The sequence below is a fragment of the Pan troglodytes genome, chromosome 2 (genome assembly GCF_028858775.2).
Source record: "Pan troglodytes isolate AG18354 chromosome 2, NHGRI_mPanTro3-v2.0_pri, whole genome shotgun sequence".
Classification (NCBI taxonomy): domain Eukaryota; kingdom Metazoa; phylum Chordata; class Mammalia; order Primates; family Hominidae; genus Pan; species Pan troglodytes.
This window is the reverse complement of record NC_086015.1, coordinates 82,594,593-82,616,326: the sequence shown is the minus strand read 5'-3', so window position 1 is coordinate 82,616,326 and position 21,734 is coordinate 82,594,593. Positions and strand designations below refer to the sequence as shown.

Sequence of the window (21,734 nt, the reverse complement as noted above, 5' to 3'; positions counted from 1 at the left end):
CGTGTAAAGAGACCACCAAACAGGCTTTGTGTGAGCAACATGGCTGTTTATTTCACCTGGGTGCAGGCGGGCTGAGTCCGAAAAGAGAGTCAGTGAAGGGAGATAAGGGTGGGGCCATTTTATAGGATTTGGGTAGGTAAAGGAAAATTACAGTCAAAGGGGATTTGTTCTCTGGTGGGCAGGAGGGGGGGGGTCACAAGGTGCTCAGTGGGGGTGCTTTTTGAGCCAGGATGAGCCCGGAAAAGGACTTTAACAAGGTCATGTCATCAGTTAAGGCAAGGACCGGCCATTTACACTTCTTTTGTGGTGGAATGTCATCAGTTAAGGCGGGGCAGGGCATATTCACTTCTTTTGTGATTCTTCAGTTACTTCAGGCCATCTGGGCATATACATGCAAGTCACAGGGGATGCGATGGCTTGGATTGGGCTCAGAGGCCTGACATTCCTGCCTACTTACATTAATATGAAAAATAAAACAAAATAGTGTTGAAGTGTTGGGGTGGCGAAAATTTTTGGGGGGTGGTATGGAGAGAGAATGGGGAATGTTTCTCAGGGCTGCTTCAAGCGGGATTAGGGACGGCGTGGGAACCTAGAGTGGGAGAGATTAAGCTGAAGGGAGGTCTTGTGGTAAGGGGTGATATTGTGGGGATGTTAGAAGAAACATTTGTCATATAGAATGATTGGTGATGGCCTGGATACGGTTTTGTATGAATTGAAAAACTAAATGGAATAACAGAAGGAGAAAAACAGGTATAAAAGGTCTAAGAATTGGGATGACTCAGGATATCTGATTAGAAAGTGCTTAAGGAGATTCAGCATAGTCCTGCCAGCAAAGATTATTTATTTACTTTAAGAGTTAAGAGTGGCTGTTTGGGGATAGCACCAGGAGATATCAGCTGCGATGGCTTGGAGAAACAGTGTAAACCGGCAGTGTAAACTAGAGCAGGGCATGTATGAATAGTTGAGAATGGTGAATAGGAGTATGACCAGACAGAAAATAGTAGGGATGACAAGTATTATTTTTTTGTGGGGGGGCACAGTCTAAGTTGGTCTGGTGTCTGGAATGAGACTGGGGCCTAATAAAAAGGAGCGTCCATACAGGAGCTCAAATGGGCTGTACCCTGTAGCATTCCGAAGACAGGCCTGAATTCTGAGAAGGGAAAGTGGTAAAAGTATTGTCCAGTCCTTTTTAAGTTGGTGGCTGAGCTTGGTGAGGTGTGTTTTTAAAAGACCTTTAGTCCATTCTACTTTTCTTGAAGACGGAGGACCATAAGGGATATAAAGGTTTCACTGAATACTAAGACCTGAAAAACTGCTTGGCTGATTTGACTAATAAAGGCTCATCTGTTATCAGACTGTATTGAGGTGGGAAGGCTAAACTGAGGAATTATGTCTGACAGAAGGGAAGAAATGACTGCAGTGGCCTTCTCGGACCCTGTAGGAAAGGCCTTTACTTATTCAGTGAAAGTGTCTATTTAGACTAAGAGGTATTTTAGTTTCCTGACTCAGGCATGTTGAGTAAAGCTAATTTGCCAGTCCTGGGTGGGGCAAATCCTCGAGCTTGATGTGTAGGGAAGGGAGGGGGCCTGAATAATCCCTGAGGAGTAGTAGAATAGCAGATGGAACACTGAGAAGTTATTTCCTTGAGGATAGATTTCCACAGTGGAAAGGAAATGAGAGGTTCTAAGAGGCAGGCTAGTGGCTTGTACTATAGCATAACCTGCCTTTGCTGGTGTGTGGCGATTAGGCCTGGTGGAACTGCCATCAATAAATCAAGCGTGATCAGGGTGAGGAACAGGAAAGAAGGAAATTTGGGGAAATGGGATGAATGTCAGGTGGATCAGAGAGATACAGTCATGGGGGTCAGGTGTGGTATCAGGAATAATGTGGGAGGCCGGATTGAAGTCCGGGCCAGGAACAATGGTAATTGTGGGACTTAACAAAGAGTGAGTACAGCTGAAGGAGCCGGGGAGCAGAAAGTATATGCGTCAGGTATGAGGAAGAAAATAGATTTTGGAAGTTATGAGAACTGTAGAGAGTGAGTTGAGCATAGTTTGTGATTTTGAGGGCCTCTAAAAGTATTAAAGCAGTGGCAGCCGCTGCACGCAGACATGAGGGCTAGGCTAAAACAGTAAGGTCAAGTCGTTTGCACAGAAAGGCTACAGGGTGCGGTCCTGGCTCTTGTGTAAGAATTCTGACCGCACTAACTATGCCTAGGAAGGAAAGAAGTTGTTGTTTTGTAAGGGATTGAGGTTTGGGAGATTAATCGGACATGATCAGCAGGGAAAGCACATATGTTTTTATGAGAATTATGCCAAGATAGGTAACAGATGAGGATGAAATTTGGGCTTGACTGAAGTAATGGGGGCTGTCTATGAAGCCTTGCGGCAGTACAGCCTAGGTAATTTGCTGAGCCTAATGGGTGTCAGGGTCAGTCTAAGTGAAAGCAAAGAGAGGCTGGGACAAGGGGTGCAGGGGAATAGTGAAGAAAGCATCTTTAAGATCGATAACAGAATAGTGAGTTGTGGAGAAAGGTATTGAGGACAAAAGAGTGTACGGGTTGGGCACCACAGGGTGGATAGGCAAAATGATTTGGTTGATAAGGCGCAGATCCTGAACTAACTTGTAAGGCTTGTCTGGTTTTAGGACAGGTAAAATGGGGGAATTGTAAGGAGAGTTTATAGGCTTTAAAAGGCCATGCTGTAGCAGGTGAGTGATAACAGGCTTTAATCTTTTTAAAGCATGCTGTGGGATGGGATATTGGCATTGAGTGGGGTAAGGGTGATTAGGTTTTAATGAGATGGTAAGGGGTGTGTGATTGGTCACCAAGGAGGGAGTAGAGGTATCTTATACTTGTGAGTTAAGGTGGGGAGATACAAGAGGAGGACGCAAAGGAGGCTTTGGATTGGGAAGAAAGGTGGCAATGAGATATAGCTGTAGTCCAGGAATACTCAGGGAAGCAGATAATTTAGTTAAAGTGTCTCAGCCTAATAAGGGAACTGGGCAGGTGGGGATTACTAAAAGGAGTGCTTAAAAGAGTATTGTCTAAGTTGGCACCAGAGTTGGGGAGTTTTAAGAGGTTTAGAAGCCTGGCCATCAATACCCACAACAGTTATGGAGGCAAGGGAAATAGGCCCTTGAAAAGAAGGTAATGTGGAGTGGGTAGCCTCCATATTGATTAAGAAGGGGACGGGCTTACCTTCCACTGTGAGAGTTACCTGAAGCTCGGCATCCGTGATGGTCTAGGGGGCTTCTGAGGCGATCGGACAGTGTCAGTCTTCAGCTGCTAAGCCAAGAAGATCTGGGAAGGAGTCAGTCAGAGAGCCTTGGGCCAGAGTTCCAGGGGCTCTGGGAGTGGCTGCCAGGTGAGTTGAACAGTCCGATTTCAGTGGGGTCCCACACAGATGGGCCACAGCTTAGGAGGAATCCCCGGCTGCAGGGCATTCCTTGGCCCAGTGGCCAGATTTCTGGCACGTGTAGCAAGCTCCTGGGGGAGGAGGTTCTGGAGGAATGCCTGGCCACTGCGGTTCAGGAGTTTGGAAGTTCTTGTGTGCTGGAGATGTGGCTGGGGTTTGTCTCACAATGGAGGCAAGGAATTGCAACTTTTTTCTGTTATTGTACACCTTGAAGGTGAGGTTAATTAAGTCCTGTTGTGGGGTTTGAGGGCCAGATTCCAATTTTGGAGTTTTATTTAATGTCGGGAGCAGATTGGGTAATAAAATGTATTTGGAGAATAAGACGGCCTTTTGACCTTTTAGGGTCTGGGGCTGTAAAGTGTCTCAGGGTTGCTGCCAAACAAGTCATGAACTGGGCTGGATTTTTATATTTGATGAAAAAGAGCCTAAACGCTATCTGATTTGGGATAAAGAAAAAGGAGCATTAACCTTGATTATGCCTTTAGCTCCAGGCACCTTTTTAAGAGTAAATTGCTGGGCAGGAGGGGGAGGGCTAGTCATGGAATGAAACTGTAAGCCGGACCAGGTGTGAGGAGGGGAGGTGATAAAAAGATTATAGGGTGGAGGAGCAGAGGCTGAGGAAGAATTGGGACCTAGCTTGGCCTGGCGAGGAGCAGCCTGGGGAATAAGGGAGAGGTCAGATGGGTCTGTAGAAAAGGAAGATTAGAAAGACTCAGCGATGCTTGGGGTTGGTACTGAGGGGACAGGCGGGAGGGAAAGAAGGAAGATTTGGGACGAGTTGCACTGGGCACAGAGACTAGGAAGGGACTGATGTGTAAAAGAATGCCTGGACATCAGGCACCTCAGACCGTTTGCCTATTTTATGACAAGAATTATTTAGATCTTGCAGGATGGAAAAATTCAAAGTGCCATTTTCTGGCTATTTGGAACTACTGTCAAGTTTGTATTGGGGTCAAACAGCATTGCAGAAGAAAATAAGGCAGTTAGGTTTTAGGTCAGGTGTGAGTTGAAGAGGCTTTAAGTTTTTGAGAACACAGGCCAAGGGAGTAGAAGGAGGAATGGAGGGTGCAAGGTTGCCTATAGTGAAGGAAGCAAGCCTAGAGAAAAGAGAGAGTAGAGAAACGGAGGGAAGGGGTTTGGGGGTTCTTACCTTCCAGAAAAGTGGGAAAAGGGGTTGGGGCACAGAGATAAGAGGTCGGGGCACAGAAATAAGGGATGGGGCACAGCAATAAGAGGTCGGGGTGTGGAAATAAGGGATTGGGGCGCAGAGATATAAGAGGTTGGGGCATGGAAATACGGGATTGGGCACAGAAATAAGAGGTCAGGGCATGGAAATAAGGGGTGGGGCACAGAAATAAGGGGTCGGGGTGCAGAAATAAGGGGTCGGGTCATGGAAATAAGGGGTAGGAGCACAGAAATAAGGGGTCAGGGCAAGGAAATAAGGGATTGGGGCACAGAGATATGAGGTTGGGGTGTGGAAATAAGGGATTGGGGTGCAGAGATACAAGGTTGGGGTACTTGCCCCTGCTCTAGAAAAGCGGGACTTGCAGCTAAGAGTGAAGGAGAAGGGGTTGAGGGGTACTTGCCCCTCCCCCAGAAAAGCAGAGAAGGGGTAGAGACAAGGAGAGAAGGGGTTGGGGTACTTGCCCCTTTCCCAGGAAAGCGGGACTTGCCGCTATGGGTGAAGGACCAAGGCAGGCGTCCCTGCGTGGTCTGACACCTTTGAACCATGGGTGAATAATCAGAGAGGCATCCCTGCAATGATTAAACACCAAGGGAAGGCTGCCTTCCCAGTCCGTGACCGGCACCAGAGTTTTGGGTCCACGGATAAAACGTGTCTCCTTTGTCTCTCCCAGAAAATGAAAGGATTTGAAATTAAGAGAAGGGAGAGATTGAAGAGTGGAAAGGAGAAAGTGGTTGAGGGACAGTTAGAGAGGTTGGAGAAGAGAGTAAGAAGAGGCCACTTACCTGATTTAAAATTGGTGAGATGTTCCTTGGGCTGGTCAGTCTGAGGACCTGAGGTCGTAGGTGGATCTTTCTCATGGAGCATGGAACAGGAGGACAGGGGATTGATCTCCCAAGGGAGGTCCCCCGATCCGAGTCACGGCACCAAATTTCATGCACGTCCGTGTGACGAGACCACCAAACAGGCTTTGTGTGAGCAACATGGCTGTTTATTTCACCTGGGTGCAGGTGGGCTGGGTCCAAAAAGAGAGTCAGCGAAGGGAGATAAGGGTGGGGCCGTTTTACAGGATTTGGGTAGGTAAAGGAAAATTACAGTCAAAGGGAGTTTGTTCTCTGGCGGGCAGGAGTGGGGGTCGCAAGGTGCTCAGTGGGGGAGCTTTTTGGCCAGGATGAGCCAGGAAAAGGACTTTCACAAGGTCATGTCATCAGTTAAGGCAAGGACTGGCCTTTTTCACTTCTTTTGTGGTGGAATGTCATCAGTTAAGGTGGGGCAGGGCATATTCACTTCTTTTGTAATTCTTCAGTTACTTCAGGCCATCTGGGCGTATACGTTCAAGTCACAGGGGATGTGATGGCTTGGCTTGGGCTCAGAGGCCTGACAGTGATGGTGGCTTCTTCAAAGGGGAATGGGAATCTTGGAATTAAAAATATAGATGGAGAAAGCTGGTGTTTTATGGGTGTGGGGCTGTGCTTATGAAGACTGTTAATTCTTTAGCCTAAGTAAATGTACAGCACCTTGACTTTTCAGGTTCAGAATTAGGAAACAAAGCAGCCTATGCTCTAGAAGTCTCCAGACTTATAGTTTTCTGATGTATCCTACAATCGGTTTCTCTGAATTAGTTATTTGTAAATTGCAAAGTGAGAGTATCTCTCATAAGGAAATATTCATAGGGCAGTGACCTATTATTAACCACTGGTAGCCAAACTCTAAAGTTAAAACCAACAAATCAATAAATCTTTGTTTCATAAATGAATGAATATTAAACATAATGGTCTATCCATGTTCTCCTGTGAAGGAGAGTAACTGTGATTTAACCTCTCCAGCCAACCCAACTGCTGAGTATAAAATTTGTCAATTAGAGGGTTGTTTGAACCTGCTGTGTGCTAAGCCACACCTCCCCTTTACTCTGAAAGGCTTCACAAAAGGTGGTGACCCCAGGATAATTAACAATTCTGTTGACACCTAATTGGTTTCAAGTGGTTTGCATACACCTAGAGAGTGTGAATAGGCTACCCCTTTCTTTCCTTTTAAAATACAGGTTTCACTCACATTACACAGTTACATAATAAAAGTGAAAATGAATAAAGAGAGAATGACACCCTCTCCCCTCCCTGGCTGAAAATGTCAATGGTGGCAACTGTTAGACTTTAGCATCTGAAACTCTGGATTGAGTCATTTATGAGGAGGATGTATGTATGTGTGTCTGTGTGTGGAATATGCATGTGTCAGTGTTGTCTTTGAGATGATAAGCCACACTGCTAGGGACTGTATTTTTTCTCAATCTTGTAAATATTGCCAGGGGCTAACAAACAATGAACAAACAAAAAATACAACACAATGTTTTAAATCTATAACAAAAAAACATCATATTGACATAAAGAAAAAGATCTGTAGGAAGAGAAATCATTTACCAATAAAATTCTATTAGAAGGATAAGAATATCCCTTAGGAGAAGAGTTTGATTTCTGCTTTGAAAGTAAAACAAAAGTTATCCTATGAAAATTATTATTAAGAATTAAGTATTCTATCCCTATTTGTTACATCTGAAAAACAGAATTTGTTTTTTGTGAAGCATCATGTTTGTGAGCTAAAATAATTCCCATACTTGTAGGCAGTCAATTTTGTTGTCATCTTTTTCATACCCAACATAAGCACAAAGAAAGCTGGTATTGGAAGGGAGTCCTTGAGCCCACCTATACTGATTCTTTCATTTTTACACATAGTATATTGGTTGTATTGAGACTCAGGACACACCAACCAAAAATATACCTCTTTTGCATATTATTTTGAGTTGGTTATTTTGAGAAACTGTAGATACAGAAGTATCTGTGAGACGTTGCCCATCTGTAAGAGAAATTTATATCTATAAAGGAAATATCCTTTTGTAAGGGTGTCTGCCTCTGCTTCAGGAATAAATGACTAAATCACTAGAGACTTAATGAATGGACCCTCAATCATGGACTTAAAACTTGCATAACAGGCCAGGCATGGTGGCTCACGCCTGTAATCCCAGCACTTTGGGAGGCCAAGGCGGGCAGATCACAAGGTCGGGAGATCGAGACCATCCTGGCTAACATGATGAAACCCCGTCTCTACTAAAAAAACAAAAAAAATTACCTGGGGGGTGGGGGTGGCAGGCATCTGTAGTCCCAGCTACTCAGGAGGCTGAGGCAGGAGAATGGCGTGAACCTGGGAGGCAAAGCTTGCAGTGAGCTGAGATCGCGCCACTGCACTCCAGCCTGGGCGACAGAGCAAGACTCCATCTCAAAAAAAAAAAAAAAAAACAAACAAAGAAACTTGCATAACAAACTTTATGTTTATTTTATGATGCTTTTACTCACCATCTTTCTTAACTGGGCCTTCCTCCTTACTCGCTCTTACCCTCAAACCCCTATTACTTTCAATAGCTCAGGATAATATATAAGCCTGTATCATCCAGCTACTTTGAGTTCTATATTTCTGTGGGACTTGTATGCATACATACATAATTAAAATTATTTTTCTCCTGTTAATGTGTCTTATGTCAATTTAATTTTTAGGCCAGCCAAAGAACCCAGCAGCACAGAAGGAAGTAATATTTCCTCCCCTACAGTTGAGGATGAAACTCTGCTGCTAGAATCTCTTGGTTGTAATCCAGATTCTAGTGCAAACTAGCTTTGAAACAAAATGTTTGAAAAAAATTCCCACTACCAATGGCCCCTCATCTGTATCCATTTCATTGTTTACAGGATTAAATGATTACATAGATATAAAGATTGACATGGTAATTGCTCAGTACTTGCTAGACATTATTATTATTCTCACAGAAGGGGCTCACAGAAATGAAGAGATACAGCAAAGGCAGGTTTAGACTCTGTTTTTCCAACACTTTGCCAGAGATTTTCCATTACTTTGGGATCACAACCATCCAGAACCAAACAACTTTTACTGATTGCAACAAGTTAAGAGACAAGAATTTTCCTAAGGTCAAACTGTGGCTTTTTTCTATCCAACTCTGAAGGAGGAAAAACAATCTTTTTTCTTTATCCATCTTAGGTTCTCTGGCTGGGACTCTGAAAATTAGACTGACCAAAGACAAACTAACAAGAGAAAAACAAACAAAATTTAGTAAGATGTGCCTTGTACATACACATGAGAGCACTCAATGAGGAGAAACCCCAAGGGGTGGTTAGAACTTGGGCTTATATACCACCTTAGGCTAAACAAAGGAAAAGGGGTTTTGGTCTTCATATGGAAGAGGCGAGTTATGGAAAGGTGACTAAAAAAATATGTTAAATAAGGGCCATTTAATAAGATTTTTATGCAGATTTTCATTGGTGCTTTCTCCTTTGATAAGAATTGTTAAGAGTCTTCCTGTTTCTGGTACAGGAGAGAGAGATACCTTTTCCAAATAAGACTTTTCTTTATAGAAAGAAAACTTGTGCCCTGTTTTTGGAGCTTTTCCTAGGTTTGCCGCTTTTCAATAGCCTTTAGCTCAAAATATTCCAGATGCCAAAGAGGCATATTTTGGGATAGCATATTTTGGTATCTTCACAATTCTTTTTCCTTATCTGCTCTTTCTCTTATATGTGTTTTCCTCTTGAGTTAGACTAATTTGGTCACACACACACACACACACACACACAGAAAAAGAGAGAGAGGGAGAAAGATCTTGAAGGAAGAATCATACACCCATTCAATAAATATTTATTGTTTACAAAATCCAAAGATAGTAAACTTGGTCTTTCTGGTTTTGACATATTAGACAAAAAAGCAAGAACTATTTTTTTCTTGAGCAGAAGGACCTCTTGCTGATGACGATTTTGTTTATTTATTGCCATATAACCCACAAAACCCAGACTGGATTCATAAGCAGTTTAGTCAATAATAACTATGTTTTCATTAGGCCAAGTCTATAATTTCCTGTTAATTATCTGTGGGTTTCAACATCACAGAAAACCAGAATTATTTGGCCCAAGAGGTATGCACTATGTCTTTCTCTAGTACAGGGTAAAGGTTAAAACTAATATATTTGATGTGCTAAGAAATTGATGTTAACTCATTTAATCTTCAGAAAAATTCTATGAAGTACCAATAATAACAGATATTGCTTTGTGTCTCTATACCATGTGCCTGGCACTGTGCTAGGTACTTGATGCTCATAAAAATAATCTTTATAGCAACAAATGAAAAAGATCCTGCTGCCATTTCCATTTATAGAGGAGAAACCAAGACTGCAAGAAGTACATAATCAGCCTATGGTCATATAGTGAGTGGCCAAAGAGCAGAACTGGATTTAAATTCAAATTTGTCTCATGATAAAGTGTATACTATTTTGCATACATTCCGCCTCTTCAGCTTTATATTAGTCTGTTCTCACACTGCTATGAAGAAATACTGAGAATGCGTAATTCATAACGAAAAGAATTTTAATTGACTCACAGTTCCACATGGCTGGGGAGACCTCAGGAAACTTCCAATCATGGTGGAAGAAAAAGCAAACACATCCTTCTTCACAAGTTGGCAGGAGTGAGAAGTGCAGAGTGAAGTGGAGAAAAACCCCTTATGAAACAATCAGATCTCATGAGAACTCACCCACTATTATGAGAACAGCATGGGGGAACTGCCTCCATGATCTAATTACCTCCCAAGACATCCCTTTCCCTACACATGGGGATTACAATTCAGATTACAATTCAAGATGAGATTTGAGTGGGGACACAGAGACAGACCATATCAAGATTTTAGCACGTAGCGTAGTACCTGGCACCTAACACAATGTCCGATTCACACTAGAGAAGCCATAAATATTTGTGGAATAAGTAATTGTGAGAAGCAGCATAATGTGAAAAGAACTTGGGATTTGGAGTCAGAGAGTGTTGGTTACAATCCCTGCTTTAAAATGCCTTCTATTTAACTGGGATAAAGTGTTGTTTTATCACTTCCACAACTTGCTCTGTACATCTCTACAATTGGTTTAATACGAAATGTTCTGTATTGTGTGGATTAAAGTATATTTAAAGTGCTTAGCCTACTGTGTCTTCTGTAGTAGATACTTAATTGTAGTTATCATTATGATGAATTTAATAGACATTGATGCTGTTCAGGACATGCTATCTCAAAATGTGGCACCTTGGCATATTGAATATTTAAAATGAAGAAATCTGAAAATCAGCCTGTGCAGGAAAATCTCTGACCTTCTCCAACCCTTTTCCACTGAACCAGGTCATAGAACCTAGGAAGAAATTTCTGAGCTTCTCCAACCCTTTTCCACTGAACCAGGTCATAGAACCCAGGAAGAAATTTCTGAGCTTCTCCTGAACCAGGTCATCACGCCCTAATGTGATAAGTGCTTTCCCTCTACCTGGGAGAACAGAGCATCCTTATCTTTAAAGACTCAGGACACAACAGGAATCTAAACAAGCAGGCCTTGCTATGTCTATCATTTCATCATTGTATACTGAAATGTTCTCTCTTTTCATTCAATCAAAAATATCCTCTGTTAATTTTGAACTTTCTTCCCTAAATTATAAGAAAAGCAAGTGGGTCTCAGCTACTTCTACATAAAGCATTACCAAATATGTCAAGTACATAAGATATATTTTAATAATTTTTTAATGAGAAGAGGATGTGAATTCCCATTACAGTATTTTGGAGAAAAATATATTTATATCATGTATTCATTTATAAATTAGAAGTAAGATTTGCATAGGCTGTGGATTGATGGTTAAAGTATTGTCTAAAACTAAGCTGCCCATTTTGTAATAAATGAGTTCAATAATCAGTTCACTTGGTTGATCCTTATTTATGATATTTAGATTACTAATAGCTTGCAAATTCCTACAGTATTTCATACAATCCCTGTTTTTCCTTCCCTCATTTGAACTAATAGTTCTCTTTATTGTATTGATTTAGCCAGCTAAGAGTGATTATTTCAGACCTTAGATATTTATTGGCACAATGTTCATCTCCTGTTGAGGTTGTTTAGAAGTAAAAGATTCTGTTGAAACATCTGGATGCGAGGTAGTAATACCAGAGTATGTGAGTATTTTAAGTTAATTCTGACAGAAATCTCCTAGACAAGTATCTTCTTTTTTTTTTTTTTTTTGAGACAGAGTCTCACTCTGTCACCCAGGCTGGAGTGCAATGGTGCGATCTCGGCTCATTGCAACCTCCGCCTCCCAGGTTCAAGTGATTCTCCTGCCTCAGCCTCCTAAGTAGCTGGGATTACAGGTGTGTGCCACCATGCCTGGCTAATTTTTGTATTTTGAGTAGAGATGGAGTTTCACCATGTTGATCGGGATGGTCTCAAACTCCTGACCTCATGATCCAGCTGCCTCAGCCTCCCAAAGTGCTGGGATTACAGGCATGAGCCACCGCGCCCGGCCTTCTTCTTTTTAATTCCCATAACATATGGATCAGAGCTTTCCTGTATTTCTCTGGCAATACCAGCAAATGTTTAAGCACCTAAATTTATTTCTTACTATTTTCTGCTTCTTGTTAGTGAATAGTTCTCAGCATATTAGAGTACATGGAATATTTTGTACTGAATGGCTCTTGTTACCAAGTCCTCTGAGAATTTTTTGACATTCAAAATGATGTTCTACTACTACACTCAAAGATTTTTCTTCCTGTCAAATTCCCAATGTATAAATTATACAGTTAAAAATGAGATCACCAACATGTTAGGGCTCCATTCTCTACAGACATTTTATAATATTTTTATATAAGAAAAGCTTTTAGATACAATATAAAATGTCTGATACATATCTTTTAGAAAATAGGCTTAGGGGAAAATAATTTTATTCAGCTCTGATATGACGTTTGATATTTCAAAAAGCATTTTAAAATAATTAAACACTTTTCTTGTTCTAAGTATAAACTTCATTCAGTTGTTTATACCTTTCATTCATTCATGCACCCAAGGTTGCATTTGATGGCATTTAAAGAAAGAAAATCTCTACACTATAACCTTATTTTTCTTATCTATGGAAACGTCAGAAAATTCCATGCTCTTATTAACATAACTTTTGAAATCCCTTGGCACGTGTTTCTATATTTGATCTTAATTAATGAGAAAATTATCCTGAAATTCCTAGAAAGGTTTATCAGATTTCATTAGACTCTTGTTAAGTAAATCCTTTGTATTCCTGCACCGTTTTTCATTTTACTTGTGCAGGGGTTCTCAGGCCAAAGAAATTGCTTGCTTTTAAGCTTGAAATTAACAGAAAATTAGGTGGAAAAACCTGCCAACAACAAGCAAACAGCAGAATAGACAGCCTATTTCTGTGAATACATTTAGTAATATCAGGATTAAAGTCAAAGATACATAGTTCTATTTTGTTGTTTTTGATTTTGTTGCTGTTGTGACAAATTTAAATCTGTAAAACTGATGCAATGGGTAAATTTTCAGATGTGGCAATAGTTGATGTAGGTTTCCAAAAGTATAGTTCATCCATTTTCATTCAATGTGACTTTGCAATGTCTTGGGACTAGGTAATTGGGACTGCATGCAATGATCTTTCTTAAACTTTTGCTATTTTTGCTCATTTGCTTGTCCACTATTTTCCTTTTAGGAACCGGGTAGATGATCTGGACATACTTGTTTCATTATTAAGATACTTTGGAACTACTTTAAAAGGATGAGGCAAGTAGGTAAGTATAAACTGTAATTTATTTGAGATCCTCACTAGTGAAACTTTAGGGCTACAAGGTTATTCTTAATATTCTTAAATTTAAAAAAATTAAAACCTATTTTAGGTGCATGAAAAAGAGTAATATCTAACTGGGTTGGCTGTGTCCCCACCCAAATCTCATCTTGAATTGTAGCTCCCATAATCCCCACATGTCATGGGAAGGACCCAGTGGAAGGTAATTTAATCACAGAGGCGGATTTTTCCCATGCTGGTCTCAGGATAGTGAATAAGTCTCATGAGATCTGATAGTTTTATAAAGGGTAGTTCCCCTGCACATGCTCTCTTACCTGTCACCATGTAAGATGTGCCTTTGCTCCTGCTTTGCTTGCTGCCATGATTGTGAGGTCCCCTCAGGCATGTAGAACTGTGAATCCATTAAACTTCTTTTTCTTTATGAATCACCCAGTCTTGGGTATTTCTTCATAGCAGTATGAAAATGGACTAATAACCTATCAGAGAGTTTATTAATATGCTATAAATGAGTTACTTTTTAAGTAAATGTTAACCATTAAATCTTTAGTGCATCTTTTAAAATGGTCAATTAAAGTTTACCACTACAGAAGTTATAGATTCTGTGATGCTGATCATAGTAAGAGAGTTCATACAATGTTGTTATCAGGAGGAGTTTATTCTGTAGAACAAAGTATATGTCAGTCCAGAGAGAAACAAGGTATTTCAGTTCTGTGATGCTGATCACAGTAAGAGAGTTCATACCATGTTATTATCAGGAGGAGTTTGTTCTGTAGAATAAAGTATATGTCAGCCCAGAGAGAAGGTATTTCAGTGCTCCAAATTCATCTGAAACCCACAAAAAAAGAAACAAAACTTTCAGTGGATTCGAGGTAGGAAGAATGATCGTTGTAATGTGTAGGCCAATTCTGTCATGTTGTCGGTGATTTTTGATAATCTCTTTACTTTTCTGGTAATACTGACCACCTTTGATTTCCAGGATTATCTTCTTCCCTTCTAAATGTTTGGAAATTTAGATTTTTGGCTCTTCTGTTTTTTTAAAACCAGACCTTGGATATGTATATTGTGTTCTCAAGGTGACTTTTAGGTGATAGTGGGATAACGAATTAAAAAACAATAATTTTACTTGGCTGAGAAACTGCCAATCTTTGAACCAAATGTTATACTTGTATGTAGAAACAAAATAAATAGGTTCAATTTCTTCATTTATTTTTAAGTAAAAAACAAAGAGCCCTAGTTACTTATTATATGAACTTACACATATATATAAAATTATTTTGACTCATATGAAAAACACGTATACTCAGAACAAAGTCATTCACCATATGAACTTCATAGTCATCCCTTCCAGGTCTCCTTTCATTTCCATGTTGTATCCTTTTTGGCATAATGGTGCTACCAGAGAATTAGTTTCCATTTCTTCATTCTTGAGAAGGAATCATTATATCTACAATACAAAGACACTCTGAGGATTAAATTAGAAAAAATACATAAAATACTTAGTGCAAAGTCTGGTATATCCTAGCACCAATAAATGATAGAGTTTATCCTCTGTTCTACTAGTTCATTTTAAGGCATAATCCTACCGTTTTTTTAAATTAAGAATATGTAAAGAAGAGATTTTCTTTTTGCAATGTAAGAATTCCATTTTCTTTTAAAGGATGGCATCTTACTATGTTGCCCAGGCTGGTCTCAAACTCCTGTCCTCAAGCAATCCTCCCATCTCAGCCTCCCAATGTACTGGGATTACAGGTGTGAGCCATTATGCCCATCCCACTTCCTTACCTATAAGAATAAATAAAATATGATGCTGTGGAGTTGTATAATAGCTTTTAAATAGAAGAGAGGATTTCAGTGGGCTTTAGGGAGGCAGGACATTAACTTCTGGAGAAGTGATCAGTTGTTTACATTAGAAAAAGCAACAGCATAAATAGCAATTGTCATTCAGAATTAGGTTAAAATGCTTTTTTGTGTTGTTAAGTCAGACGTGTGTTATAGTAGCACAGCTTGCGTTATTTTTGCATTTTCTAAAAAAAGGCTTTTCAAGAGTAGCATTTCCACAATATTTTAAAAATATATTCCTATTTCTTATGAAACTGGATATTGCATTCCTACAGAGATGGTAATACTGAGAAAGCTAACATTAAATCCAAATTCTGGGAAATTTGCTCTATCAATGCCAGTAGTAAATTATCTCGATTTAACTTCAGATCAAATATCTTATAAGACAATTCAGAGATTGTATTTTTATCTATAATGGTATCAAGGTGGCTAATCATCATTATTACATTGAGGGAAAATAAGTCATGTGTGTGAAATGATCGTGTGGACTCATTCCAATTCCTCTGAGAAAGACCCTGTAATTGGCATCAATTAGTTCTCTTGTTGGCAGTTGTAGTAAACCATCTGAAATTTAATAAACAGAGGCTGAAATGCATTCTCAATGAAAGACAGTCATCTTGGACATTGATGAGAGCTGATTAGCAAATTGGCAGTTGGTATTCACCCTCCCTCTTCAAATATTGACTTAATGCTTTTCCCCCTTTATCAGCATAAGACTTCATTTTCACTTCAAAAAATGAATTAAGTTCTCCTAAATAAATAGTTATGTGATGATTTTACTTTGTCCTTTTTGTACATATTTTGATATGAATGCATGTGTTACAGACAAATGGGGAAACTCCAGGGTACCACTTGCCACATTGAAGTTATATACATTAAATACAATTGTGATCTTAAAACATTGGTGCACCTCAAATACTTAATTTAGGCATGGAGAGTAGAACTATTCACTGAGAGATTCCAAGCAGTGTTTTCATATGAAATTCACAACTTGGTAAAAGAGGAGACTTTGGTTATTACCTAATTTAACTGTGAAGTAAAATGAAGTTCCAACCCTCAGAGAAATTAGATCAAGAAAACACAAGTTATTGTTTTATTTTAAAAGCTAATTCTTTTTTAACCTCAGAGCTACCAAGCCTGTGATATCAGACTTAATTCACATTTTTACATTTAACACTAAGGATAAATACGTATGCATTTTATCAGCTTAAAAAAATCATATTGTGGTGTGAGTGCATGGTAAAAAAGTATTTAGGAAAGTAATAAGACAGTTTGTCTGTCATGTTTTGTTATCTCAAAATGTTGACTAGACAAATAAAATTTTTTGACCATTAAACAAGTCCAGTTTTCAACTTTCAGTTCACTCCTTTTGACTTTTATCTCATCCTCCATGATGTTCTCACCTCTTTGCTCTGCATGAATGCAGTGTGATACATCAGCTTTGCTTTGCTTTCTGCCCAAGTACTTGGCCTCATCCTTAAATCTCTTATGCTTTCTTTCTGGGATCTACCCCAATTTAATTACGCAAAACACTTTTGTTCTCCACCCACTATGAAGACTCATTGTTGTGTTCTACTGAACTAATAGGTCTCCTCCAAGGTCAAAGTTTTTCATAGAAAAAAGTAATATTCGTCTTTTTTCTTTCTCTTGTTTTCACTGCTGACTGTAAATGGTACAGGAGAGAATTATAAGACAGAATGACCTTCATCAACCTTAACTTTAAATGGTATTTTTCTCCAAGATATCACATTGATCCCCTTCAATAGTTTCATTGCTGTGCCACCAAGGTCAAATTTCATAATAAATGGCAAGTTATCATTTCTGTTGAGAGCACGGCACCTTTTCATTCAGCAAAATCAATGCTTCTTGCATTGTAACTTCAGTAAGGAAAACACAGACACACACACACACACACATGCAAATAGATGGCATTTAGCAGCTTTTATGTGATAGAAGAAAACCAAGGATAAATATAACCGTGACTTCAATAGAGTTGGATCGTAAAGGGAACTCTGGGGAAAAGCAATTTTGATCTTTTGTGCAAAGAAACATTTCCAGGGTGGTAACTATTTATCAAGAAGTTCTTGAGATGAATAGTCAGATTTTTACAGCAGTAAAAATTTAAAAATCAATGTAGGTTTAATTTGCTCATTTTCAGGGTCTACAACTCCAAGTACTGTTTCAAAGTTTCTGTGGTCTCTGTCCCTAGGAAGTAACCGTCTATTTAAAAAATAGGTTTACATTACTCTGTGGCTTTGTCCTCAGCTAATAATGCTCAGAGTGTTGGAGGATTTTAGAAGAAAATTATTAGAATTGAAAAGCTTTCTTTTTTTTTTTTTTAGACAGAGTCTTACTCCCTCCCCCAGGCTGGAATGCAGTGGTACAATCTTGGCTCACTGCAACCTCCGCCTCCCAGGTTCAAGTGATTCTCATGCCTCACTCTTCCATGTAGCTGGGTTTACAGGTGTACACCATGACCCCTGGCTAATTTTTGTATTTTTAATAGAGACAGGCTTTTGCCATGCTGACTAGGCTGGTCGTGAACTCCCGGCTTCAAGTGATCCTCAGGCCTCAGCCTTCCAGAGTGTTGGGATTACAGGAATGAGCCACCATGCCAGCCTTGAAAAGTTTTCATAGTCAAATGAGTGAATTTTTCGTAGAGGAATTTCAGATAGCCAGAAAAGCATTTTAGTTAAAGGGTCCTATTGACATATCACTTCAAAGAGGTAAACTACTAGTCTATTTGTATTAAATCAAAGTCAGTGTCTTTCTAAATATTCTATTAAGTATTACCAAATATACTACCTACTACCTAATATCTAATAACACAGGGTCCATATATATGTCAATTATGGACTTATTTTATCCAACAATATTCACTAAAACTTTATACTACTCGTCATTGTTTTACTTGTCTTTTGCCATCTTCTATCTTGTTTCTGTCAGCAATTATTCCCAACATTTTCTGGCTTTCTTGACTCTCATCCACCCCTTCCTTAGCAGATGGCCTTGCCTTTCAACCTGAAGAGAAAACTGAGGACTTTGGCATGCCCTTTATTACATCTATGCCCATCATTCCCCACTCAGATTTTAGAAGAGTTTTTTTTTTTTTTTTTTTTTTTTGAAACAGAGTTTCACTTTGTCACCCAGGCTGGAGTGCAGTGGTGTGATCTCGGCTCACTATAGCCTTGACTTCCTGGGCTCAAGCAATGGGTGAGTTTATAATTTCTCTAAACTTTTCATTCAGAATAGACTGTCTCTTCACTTGGTTGTTTTTCCACATGGGCAGGGTTCTCCATCGTCACTCCCGATTAATCTGAGCTCCGACAGAGGAGCCAGCTGCAAGGACTCCGTTTCCTGGGCAGTGTGCCTCATATGGAAGTATAGACACTGATATCCCCATTTCTTGGGTCAAAGTTTTCCTACCTGTAGCTTCCATGCTCCTGGTTCTTTCATAATCTGCTCAAGTCACTTCTTTGTCTACAGCATTCCTGCTCTTGTCCTGGGAAATGCTTCTTTCATCCTGTGGGACTTTCTCTTCTTTAGGAACATTAGCTTCTTTCTATTGCTGAATGCATTTCATCTCCTCCCACCACCTTCATTCTCTCTTCTGCTCACCCTTACAGTTGCTCTTCCTTCTGACTTGTCCAGCTCCTAACCATCAGCAGTTTTCCTCACTGTGAGTCCTCTCTTCAGCCACCTTTTGGGCCAATTTTTCTCTGTCTGTTGAATTTGTCCCTCTTTCTCCTCTCTCTTTTCTCCTTCTTGGCTGCTATCTTCTTGCTAACAGCCTGTGTCCTTTTAGCGGGCTCCTGCATAGGACATAGTGGAAGCAGGGGCAGTCATGCTGGATGACCCAGCTGGGGACAATGCTGGAGCAGCAGGAGGGGCCTCTGGCTTGACAGGTGACTCATCTTCAACTGCGGCTTCTTTTACCAAAGTTGGTCTGTCCCTTAGAAAGGCTCACTAGCAACTTTCTTAATTTCTTTCTTTGGGTTGTCTCTCTCAGGCAACGTTCTGACTTCTTTTCTTTTCCTTTCTTTTCCTTCCTTCTTTTGTTTTTCCTTCTCTCCCTCCCTTCCTTCCTCCCTTCCTCCCCCCTTCCTTCCCTCCCTCTTTTCCTTCGCAACGTTTTCCTTTCCTTCCTTCCCTTCCTTTTCATTCCCTTCCCTTCCGTCCCTTTTTTCTCTTCCTTTCCTTTCCTTTCCTTTTCTCTTCCTTCCTTCTTTCTTTCTTTCTTTCTTTCTTTCTTTCTTTCTTTCTTTCTTTCTTTCTTTCTCTTTTCTTTCTTCTCTTTCTCTCTCTCTCTGCCCCCCACCACCCTCTCTTTCTTTTTCTTTCCTTCTTTCCTTCCTCACCCTGTTGCCCAGGCTGGAGTGCAGTGGCATGATCTTAGCTCACTGTGGGCTTGACCCATTGGGCTCAAGCAATTCTTCTGCCTCAGCCTCCTGAGTAGCTCCATCTACAGGCTGGTGCAACCAGCCCAGCTGATTTTTTTCTATCTTTTGTAGAGACAGGGTCTCACTATGTTGCCTAGGCTGGTCATAAACTTCTGGCCTCAAGTGTTTATTCTGCCTTGGCCTCCCAAAGTACTGGGATAACAGTCATGAGCCAGCGCATCTGGCCCTGACTTCTTTCTTAGCAGGGAAAATAGTGCTCAGATCATAGTGGGAACAGCTTTGGCTGAGGCCAGAGACAGGAAGAAGTTGGTCTGGGATTTACCGGGTAAAGGAGGAAAGGATTTAGATGTGATACAGGTTGAAAGGGAGCTGGACATCTAGCATTGAGATTAGATGAGGATATAGTCCACGTGGTGCCACATTATTGTAAAGTGGAAGAGTTCTCTCTCTTTCTTTTTCTACCTGTATACACAACCCTCAGGTCCTATTGTAGAGTTTCCTTGCTTTGTAAGACATAGTGTTGATAACTCTGTGAGATGCTGCATCTCCAGACAAGGCAGCTATGCTTACACTTGTGGTCAGGAAAGAACAAATGTGTGGGCATCAGGAGTATGTTAACAATACCCAAGGAGGAATGTATGGAGTCAGGGAGTCAGAGGTGTTCCATGGAAGGATACCCAACTCTGAATAGAAGCCAGTGATTTTTTTCTAATTCCTCCTTTTTGGAAGTTAGCTTGTAGTATTAAATGTTCTCATAAGGTTTTTATAGGATTAAAGCTAATATATGTTTCTTAGAACAGCACCTAGCATGTAGTAAATGCTAAAAAATGTTAACTATTAAATTACTGTGGGCAAACAAAATCACGAGTAGCATGAAAACAGAAAAGTTTAATAATTTCTTACAGAAGAGGTTTCAGGGAGTGTATTCTCTATTTGTACTAAGATAATAATTGGAAGCTTATGGGTTTCTGGTCTAGGTTTTTAATACTGAAAATGAGAGTTCTGAATCCACAGCTACCACCTTTATGACATATTTTACTGGGATCAGGATAAGAGGGTGTGGATTTGTTTCAAGAAGGCAATTTGGATTTCTGAAGCCCTGCAGCTAAGCAATCACCTATTCATTAAGCCCTGGATCAGCTCAGGAATAATTTACACTAAGCACTATTTTAAATTAACTAAGTGCTGTGTTTAATACAAAAAACAAAGCAAGGCAAAACACAAAAAAATATTTTTAAATGATTCACTGTTTACTCTTTCATATTTTTCTCTTCCTTTTTTTTTTCCCTTGGAGAGTGTTGTGCATGTTTATACTACTGTAATAGATGCCCTTTGTATAAATCAAAAGAAGAATTTACTAGAGGAAGTTTGCCTGAGATTAAATGTTCTTTCCTTCAGAGACAATAAATTAACATCATTCAAAAAAGTCTCTCTATATGTGAGGTTTTCAGCCAATTCAATTCAATTCAAAAGATGTATTTGGATACTATGAATTGTCAAGCACTGAACCACATGCTATTCAGCCTTTTTATTAAATATTACGTTGAATAATTGGTTTGGGTGAAAACAATGTGCTTACAACTTGGCAAACTGCTTTCCTGTCTTGAATGTAGCTTGAAACATATTGTATTGTTACTGGTGACATGTCCTACAAATTGAGTCCATACAATTTATTCAGAATGAAAATAAATGCACCCATTTCCCTTTATCTAGAGACTTGGAGTATATTGTTATAAAATAAGTAAATAATCCCATATTAAATGTAAAATCATTATTTTTACTTTTCTAATATATCAGGGTGTGTACATTCCAAATAGCAAAACATCAACATTAGTAACCCTTACTATTAAGATAATAGATAGGGTAAGAATTATGGTGAAAGGAATTGGCATATTCTATATTTTTATTAAAAATAAATGTTATTTATTACTCCAGTCCTTCAGGCTCTCTTTTGAGTTGGTGCTATAAATTGAATAAATAAAACTCCAGGTATTCTTGACTCTCAAAGATTTTGCAGCACATTTTTCATCTTGTTTAGGGTTGCAGAACAGATCAGAATTGAAGCCTAGAAAAGTCCACCCTACAGACACCAGCTTCTGGGGGCTCCGGGAGAGCAACAAAACAAGCAACTTTCCTAAATGAGTTTCACTTAAAATCTTAGATTCATCTTGAATCATAGGTTATAGATAGGAAAAGTGAGTATGTTTAAAAACTGTATATTGTTAGAGAAGAGCTTAATGGTCTT

The 21,734-nt window shown here is 39.6% G+C and overlaps 1 long non-coding RNA gene across 4 annotated transcripts in view; it reads left to right on the top strand.

Moving 5' to 3' along the window:
* The window catches only part of LOC104005631 (uncharacterized), a 209,930-nt gene that overhangs the window by 18,284 nt on the left and 169,912 nt on the right, over positions 1-21,734 (top strand). For all 4 annotated transcript variants that reach the window (XR_001713442.4, XR_001713444.4, XR_002943149.3 and 1 more), the window contains exon 2: positions 13,158-13,236. This is a non-coding gene — a long non-coding RNA (uncharacterized LOC104005631). The remainder of the gene's footprint in view (positions 1-13,157; positions 13,237-21,734) is intronic.